Source organism: Rhinopithecus bieti, unplaced genomic scaffold, assembly GCF_001698545.2.
Source record: "Rhinopithecus bieti isolate Rb0 unplaced genomic scaffold, ASM169854v2 scaffold_10612, whole genome shotgun sequence".
In the NCBI taxonomy this organism is placed as follows: Eukaryota; Metazoa; Chordata; class Mammalia; order Primates; family Cercopithecidae; genus Rhinopithecus; species Rhinopithecus bieti.
Genome location: NW_016806990.1, coordinates 2,460,406 through 2,468,750, shown reverse-complemented (window position 1 = coordinate 2,468,750; position 8,345 = coordinate 2,460,406). Strand labels below are relative to the sequence as shown.

At 41.3% G+C, this 8,345-nt stretch overlaps 1 pseudogene across 1 annotated transcript in view; it reads right to left on the bottom strand.

Annotated features, from left to right (window-relative positions):
- The window catches only part of LOC108534323 (phosphatidylinositol 4-phosphate 5-kinase type-1 alpha pseudogene), a 16,753-nt pseudogene extending 10,578 nt beyond the window's left edge, over positions 1 to 6,175 (bottom strand). Inside the window, exon 1 of the transcript XR_001886940.1 lies at positions 6,129 to 6,175. The product of XR_001886940.1 is annotated as a phosphatidylinositol 4-phosphate 5-kinase type-1 alpha pseudogene (transcript). The remainder of the gene's footprint in view (positions 1 to 6,128) is intronic.
- Positions 6,176 to 8,345: the final 2,170 nt, after the last annotated feature.

Here is an 8,345-nt window from a genome sequence, read left to right as displayed (position 1 = left end):
GAGTTGCTCTTCTCGAGGAGTATCTTTGTGGTGTTCTCTGTATTTCCTGAATTTGAATGTTGGCCTGCCTTACTAGGTTGGGGAAGTTCTCCTGGATGATATCCTGCAGAGTGTTTTCCAACTTGGTTCCATTTTCCCTGTCACTTTCAGGCAGACCAATCAGACGTAGATTTGGTCTTTTCACATAATCCCATATTTCTTGGAAGTTTTTTCATTTCTTTTTACTCTTTTTTCTCTACACTTCTCACTTCATTTCATTCATTTGATCTTCAATCACTGATACTCTTTCTTCCAGTTGATTGAGTCGGTTACTGAAGCTTGTGCATTTGTCATGTAGTTCTCATGTTATGGTTTTCATCTCTATCAGTTCTTTTAAGGTCTTCTCTGCATTGATTATTCTAGTTATCCATTCATCCATTCTTTTTCAACGTTTTTCCTTTCTTTGTGCTGGTTACGTAGTTCCTCCTTTAGCTCTGAGAAGTTTGATCTACTGAAGCCTTCTTCTCTCAACTTGTCAAAGTCATTCTCCGTCCAGCTTTGTTCTGTTGCTGGCGATGAGCTGTGTTCCTTTGGAGGGGGAGATGCCCTCTGATTTTTTGAATTTCCAGCTTTTCTGCACTGCTTTTTCCCCATCTTTGTGGTTTTATCTGCCTTTGGTCTTTGATGATGGTGACGTACTGATGGGTTTTGTGTGGGTGTCTTTTCTGTTTGTTAATTTTCCTTCTAACAGTCCAGACCCTTAGCTGTAGGTCTGTTGGAGTTTGCTTGAGGTCCACTCCAGACCCTGTTTGCCTGGGTATCAGCCGCGGAGGCTACAGAAGATAGAATATTGCTGAACAGTAAGTGTTGCTGTCTGATTCTTGCTCTGGAAGCTTCGTCTCAGGGGTGTACCCCACCGTGTGAGGTGTGAGGTGTCGGTCTGCACCTAGTGGGGGATGTCTCCCAGTTAGGCTACTCGGGGGTCAGGGACCCACTTGAGCAGGCAGTCTGTCCGTTCTCAGATCTCAGCCTCCATGCTGGGAAATCCACTGCTCTCTTCAAAGCTGTCAGACAGGGGCATTTACCTCAGCTGAGGTTTCTGCTGCTTTTTGTTTAGCTATGCCCTGTCCTTAAAGGAGGAGTCTACAGATGCAGGCCGACCTCCTTGAGCTGTGGTGGGCTCCACCCAATTTGAGCTTCCCAGTGGCTTTGTTTACCTACTTAAGCCTCAGCAATGGTGGGTGCCCCTCCCCCAGCCTCGCTGCCACCTTGCAGTTAGATCTCAGACTGCTGTGCTAGCAATGAGGGAGGCTCCGTGGGTGTGGGACCCTCTGGGCCAGGTGTGGGCTATAATCTCCTGGTGTGCCGTTTGCTAAGACTCTTGGTAAAGCACAGTATTAGGGTGAGAGTTACCGAATTTTCCAGGTGTTGTGTGTCTCAATTTCCTTTGGCTAGGAAAAGGAATTCCCTTCCCCCTTGCACTTCCCAGGTGAGGCGATGCCTCACTCTGCTTCAGCTCTTGCTGATCGGGCTGCACCCGCGGACCAGCGCCAACTGTCCGACACACCCCAGAGTGATGAACCCAGTACCTCAGTTGAAAATGCAGAAATTGCCCATCTTCTGTGTCGCCCACACTGGGTGCTGGAGGCTGGAGCTGTTCCTGTTTGGCCATCTTGGGCATGCCCCCCTTTTTTTTTCAGAGTTTCACTCTTGTTGTCCAGGCTGGAGTGCAATGGCATAATGTCAGCTCACTGCAACCTCCGCTCTCTGGGTTCAAGTGATTCTCCTGCCTCATCCTCCCAAGTAGTTGGGATTACAGGCATACGCCACCATACCCAGCTAATTTTGTATTTTTAGCAGAGATGGGGTTTCTCCGTGTTGGTCAAGCTGGTCTCGAACTCCCAACCTCAGCCAATTCGTCTGCCTTGGCCTCCCAAAGTTCTGGGATTACAGGCATGAGCCACTGCTCCCAGCCTAGATTTATTTTTAAAACAATTTTATGCTTTAGAAGAGACACATTTAAATTTTGAGAACACAGAAAGATGGAAAGTAAATGAATGGAAAAGATATAGTGTACAAACACTAATGAAAATAAAACTGGTATAACTTAATATCACACCACAAAGATTAATATCAGAGAAAGTTCACTGAGGTAAAAGGTATTCCTAGACATAAATAGAGATACTTCATAATAATTAAATATTTGCTTCAACAATAAAGTGTAAGAAATCTAAATTTTCAGCAAATAACATAGCTTCCTCAATAATTGATAGAAAAAGCACTTTAAATATAGAAGCTTTGAACAAGACAATTAACAAGCTTAATTCAAATTGGCATATACAGAACAGTGTACTTAGTATTACATAATGTTCATAATGCAAATAATTTTTAAGTACACAGGAATATGTATAAAACATGATCCATAAAGCAAGTCTCAACTAATTTCAAAATGTTAACATTATACAGAGTATGTTCTAATGACAGTAGAATTAAGCTAGAAATGAATAACTAAAATATTACCAGAAATAATTCAAATATACCTCTACATAAGTTGTGGGCCAAGGAGAAATCACAGTAGAGGTTAGAAGATACAGCAAACTGAAAAAGGATTACAGTATGACATTGAAACTTTGGGGATGCAACTAAAGCCACGCTTCAAGGAAAATGTATGATTTTAAATAAACTTTAAAAATGTTTTAACTGTACATTTAAATTTACAAAAGTTACAGAAATAAGTTTAAAATGTAAATTTACAAAAAATAAATTTGGAAAGGAAATTCTTTAGGGAAAAACAGCAAAGTATACCTAAAGAAAGTAGAAGAAAGGGATAAATAGATTAAAGAAATTAATAAAAATAGGATTTACAAAGCCAAAAGTTGTTTCTTTGAAAAGACTAATAACACTGACAAGCTTCTGGTAAGACTGGTGCAGAAAAAAAGTGATAGCATAAATAACCAGTATCAGGAATGTGGAAGGGAACATACTTCAGATCCTACAGATCTTACAATGAGAATTTTATTATCATAAAGATAATAAGATTTTAGACACAACTCTATGATGGTAAATGTGAAAATGTAGAGAAATGGACAAATTCCTATAAAAATATAACTTAACAAAACCGACTGAAAGAAATGGAAAATCTAAATAGTACTATAATTATTAAATTGAATATGTAATTAAAGGTCTGTCCATAAAGAAGACTCCAAGATTAAGTGATTTTACCAGTGAATTCTTTCAAACATTTAAAAGAAAAATAATGGTAATTGTATTGATTATTGCTGCAAAACACAGTATCCCAAAACTTAGTAACTTTAAACAACATTTAGTTTCTATGGTCAGGAATCCAGATGTGGCCTACCCAGATGCCTCTGGTCCAAGGTTTTTCCACAGGGAAGCTGTTGGCTGGGGCTGTGGTCTTATCTGAAAGTTTGATTGGTAAAGTGTGCACTTCCAAGCTCACTCATGCGGTTGTCGACAGGCTTCAGTTTTTCACAGGCTGTTGACCGAAGGCATTACTTCTTCCTTTGCAGTTGGCTGGAGACCTTACTCAGTTCCTTACCATGTGGGTCTCTCCATAAGGCTGTTCACAACATGACAGATGGCTTCCTCAGACTGAGCAACTGATAGTGAGCACTGAAGACTGAAGCTACAGTCTTTTTGCACCCTAATCTTGAAGGTGGCATCCCATCATCCCTGATAGATTATATTCTTAGAAATGAGTCACTAAATCTTGTCCACACTAAAGGGGGGTTATTATACAAGGACATGAATACCAGGATAATAGAATCTTTGGGATATGACCTTAGAGACTGCCTACTATAGTAATCTTACACAAATTAATCCAGAGATTGAAAGAAAAAATACATCCCAATTTGGTTGTATTATTATGGGACCAGCATAGAGTTAGCATCAGATTATGACAACTGTATTACTAGAAAGGAAAATTATATATAGACAATGCCATTATGAACATAGATGCAAAAACTGAACAAAATATTAACAAACAATGTAGTAATTCATCAAGAAAAGAATAATGCATCACAAATAAGTTTGTATTATCCTACAAATCCAAGATTGGATTACCATTTGAAAATCAAATAAAAGTCAGAAAACTGATAGAGAATATGGACAACACAGATTTGAATAGGAAACTCATAAAAGAGAGTACCCAAATGGCCAATAAAAATGTTAAAAAGTTCTCAAGCTCGCTAATCATGGGGAAAACAGATTAAAACCACAATGTAATACTATTACACAGACATGCACATACACCACACATGCCAGAGTGTCTATAATTTAAAAAATTGATAATATCAAGTGTTGGTCAAAATCCACAGCCATGGAAACATACATAGTACAGTTTGGAGTATAAACTGGCACAACATTTTGAAAAAAAGTTTTGCATTATCTACTAAAGCTGAACAGAGCTGTGCCCAAAGACCTGGGAAATTCATTTCTAACAGAAATTGTGTGCATGTATATTATAAAACACATATAAGACTTTATAAGAGCACAATATGTAAAAGCCTCAAATTGGCATAAATATCCAACAGGAGTCAAGTAGATAAATGGTGGTGTATTCATTCAATGGAATACTATACAGCCTCCCAAAATGAACTAACTCAGCTGCCTACAATAATATAGATAATCCTCACAAACATAATATTGAGTGAAGGAATTTGAATGTAAAATTAAATATACTATATGGTTTCATTTATATAATGTTTAAAACAGTAAAACTAATTCCTGGTAGTGGTAGAAGACAAAATAGCAGCTACCTGTAAGAGATGTACGCATACAGGGATTGCAAGGTGGGTCAAGGTGGTGCTTCTGGGGTGCTGCTAATTTTCTAACTCTTGACTGGATGATAGTTACACTGGTGTATTCTCTCTGGATAATTCATTGAGCTGTGCACTTTTTAAAACTATGATTATGTTTATCCATCTAGTGTTTAATATTTACTGAGCTCTATGCTAAATGCTAGAATTAGAAAAATGAATCAGAGACAGTGCTTGTCTTCCAAGAATTCAGAGTCTAACTGTGGACAATGACTTATAGACAATCTACTAACATATTACAAGTGCTATCAAGGATTAATGTACAGAATAAGATTAGGACCAGTCCTGCCTTGTAGGATCAGGGATTGGTATTTTTTTAAGGAGTCGACCTGTGAATTGGTCTATGATTTGCCATTGTGAAAGTTGTCAGAATCAAAATGGAGTCATTTGTGTTAAAAACCCTGACAAATAGAGCTGAGGAAGGCCATGAATGCAGGGCCCTCATGCATGAATGCCTGATAACAAGAACTACCACAAAAGACTTTGCAAAAACCACAACCCTGTACAAAGGCCATTGCAACCCTAACACACACAAAAACACTTCTGTCATGACGTCTGCCTAGCAACTGCCTGTCTAGCCTCAGACTGGCACCATCCTTGCTATTGATCCTTGTAGCCATGGATAATTATCTCAAAACAATTATGTAATCCTCATTTTCCTTTAAAAGCCTTTTTTTTTTTTTTTTTTTTTTGGGACGGAGTCTCGCTCTGTCACCCAGGCTGGAGTGCAGTGGCCAGATCTCAGCTCACTGCAAGCTCCGCCTCCCGGGTTCACGCCATTCTCCTGCCTCAGCCTCCCGAGTAGCTGGGACTACAGGCGCCGCCACCTCGCCCGGCTAGTTTTTTGTATTTTTAGTAGAGACGGGGTTTCACCGTGTTAGCCAGGGTGGTCTCGATCTCCTGACCTCGTGATCCGCCCGTCTCGGCCTCCCAAAGTGCTGGGATTACAGGCTTGAGCCACCGCGCCCGGCCTAAAAGCCTTTTAAATCTGGTTTTTAAATTAATCTCCCTGAATTAGCACATACTTGACTATGGCACGCATATTCCCATTACAACCCCATTCCCAAATAAACATAATTGTCTTTTAGAGAGTCTCCCTCTCTGTTTGTTCTTTAGATTGGCACTTTTCAACAAGTGAAAAAGAGGGAGAGGGATGTTGTATTAGTCTGTTCTCACACTGTTATAAAAAAATACCTGAAACTGGGTAATTGATAAAGAAAAGAAGCTTAATTGGCCCACAGTTCCACAGGCTGTACAGGGAGCGTGATGCTGGCATCCGCTCAGCTTCTGGGGAAGCCTCAGGAAACTTACAATTCTGGCGGAAGGCGAAGCGGGAGCAGGCATGTCTTACATGGCCAGAGCAGGAGCAAGAGAGAGAAGGGGGAGGTGCCACACGCTTTTAAACAACCAGGTCTCATGAGCACTCACTATTGTGACAAAAGCACTAAGGGCCCTGTGGTGTTAAACCATGAGAAACCACCCCCGTGATCCAATCACCTCCTGCCAGGCCCTACCTCCAGCATTGGGGATTATATTTCAACATGAGATTTGAGTGGGGACATGGAGCCAAACCATATCAGATGTTCTACGTAGAAAGTGCATGAAATGAACAAAGTTTAAAAATGCATGCATATCAACTCAGCCACTCGAAAGATAATGAGAAAACTCAAAACTTTACAAATTTTGCATCAGTGCTAAAGACTGCTGAGAGGAAGGTCTGCCTCCAGTGGGCATGAGTAAAAATAGAATCATAAGTTTTCCTTTTTAATCCTAAACTCCACGCCTAGTGCTACAGTCTGAGTATTTGCATCCCTTTTTCTGTAATATGTGGGTAGGTTTGTTTTCACATATTGGTAACTTAAATTCTCTGAAGAGAGACACCTCATCAGAGTGTGATGAGTCTTACCTTGATCAAAGTCATGTTCACTGGCTGTCATACACATATTTTCAGCGAGTTTTTGGCTAAGGTGAGGTTTAGCTAGATTCTTTAGGCTTGGGTAAGGACTGCATGCTTTGATTGTAGCAGTTTTGTCATTAGTCTCTTGGTCACATGTTGCATTCACATGTTGAAATCCTAAGCCTCTGGCCAGGAGAGGTGGCTCACGCCTGTAATCCCAGCACTTTGGGAGGCCAAGCTGGGTGGATCACCTGATGTCAGGAGTTCGAGGCTAGCCTGCCCAACATGGCAAAACCCTGTCTCTACTGAAAATACAAAAGTAGCCCGGCGTGGTCATGCATGGCTGTAGACCTAGCTACCTGGGAGGCTGAGGCAGGAGAATCGCTTGAACACAGGAGGTGGAGGTTGCAGTGACCTGAGATCACGCCACTGCACTTCAGCCTGGCCAACAGAATAAGGCTCCATCTCAATAAAAAGAAAAGAAAAGAAAAATCCTAAGCCCCAAGGTGACAGTATGAGGAGGTAAGGCCTTTGGGAGATGTCTAGATTACAAGGGTGGAGACCTCATGAATGGATTAGTGCCCTTATAAAAGATAGCTGCCTTCCCCCTTCCACCACATGAGGATACAGTGACAAGGTGCCATCTGTAAACCAGAAAGCAGCTCTCACCAGACAACAAATCTGTCAGGGCCTTGATCTTGGACTTGCCAGCCTCCAGAACTGTGAGCAATAAATTTCTGTTTTCTATAAGCCACCCAAATCATAGTATCCTGTCATAGCAGCTTAAATTGACTAAGACACCTGGATCTTAACTTCTTTAGAGTAGATTTATTTTATATGTTCTGTAGTAGCTAAGCACTAACAGAAGTAAATATTTAAATCACAAAATTATGCGTATCTTTAGGGGAAAATGTGAGCACTTCTGTGTCCCCATTTACAGTCTGCTCTCCAGATGTTGATGACACTTCCCAAAGCACAGCAAGAAACACACCTAGTCCATGGCTTTCTGGGTTTCTGTCTGCTCACACTGCTGACGCCAGCACTACCATCCCCACTTGCAAGCTGGGACATCCCCTAGATAATTCTCCAAATGAGTGGGCAGTTCTTTCACTAACTGACATTGAGAGGAGACACTGTGGTCCTGTTTTGTGTGTGCCTCTGCTGTCACATTTAACACAGGGCTCTGTAGTCATCTACTGAGGTGTCTGTCTCTCTGACTAGACTAAGGCTTGTGGTGAGACCCATCGTATTCATGTTGTCCTCTGCCAAGCACAGTGGGAGGCAAAGGGAATGCCCCACAGGTGCTTAACATGCATTTGCTGAAAGAAAGTGCAGGTGGTAAGTGGCCCTAATAGTGGAGCTGTGGCATCCGGGAAGCTGATCTTTAGTTCCATGAGGGAGTGGACTGACGAGAGGAGCATTTGTCATCCAAATGAAGACACTTTTTGAGCATGAAAGTGGGCATCACTAATACATATGGCAGGACGAAACCAGGATTTTCTGGAGAAAACAGAGGTACGGTCACCTTCTTACGACTGTCAACACAGGATTACTACAAGGTGTCTGTGAGTCACCCTAGGAAGTGCTGTCTCCCCTGTGTTCCCAATCCAGAGCAAGCTTAGGGAACACTC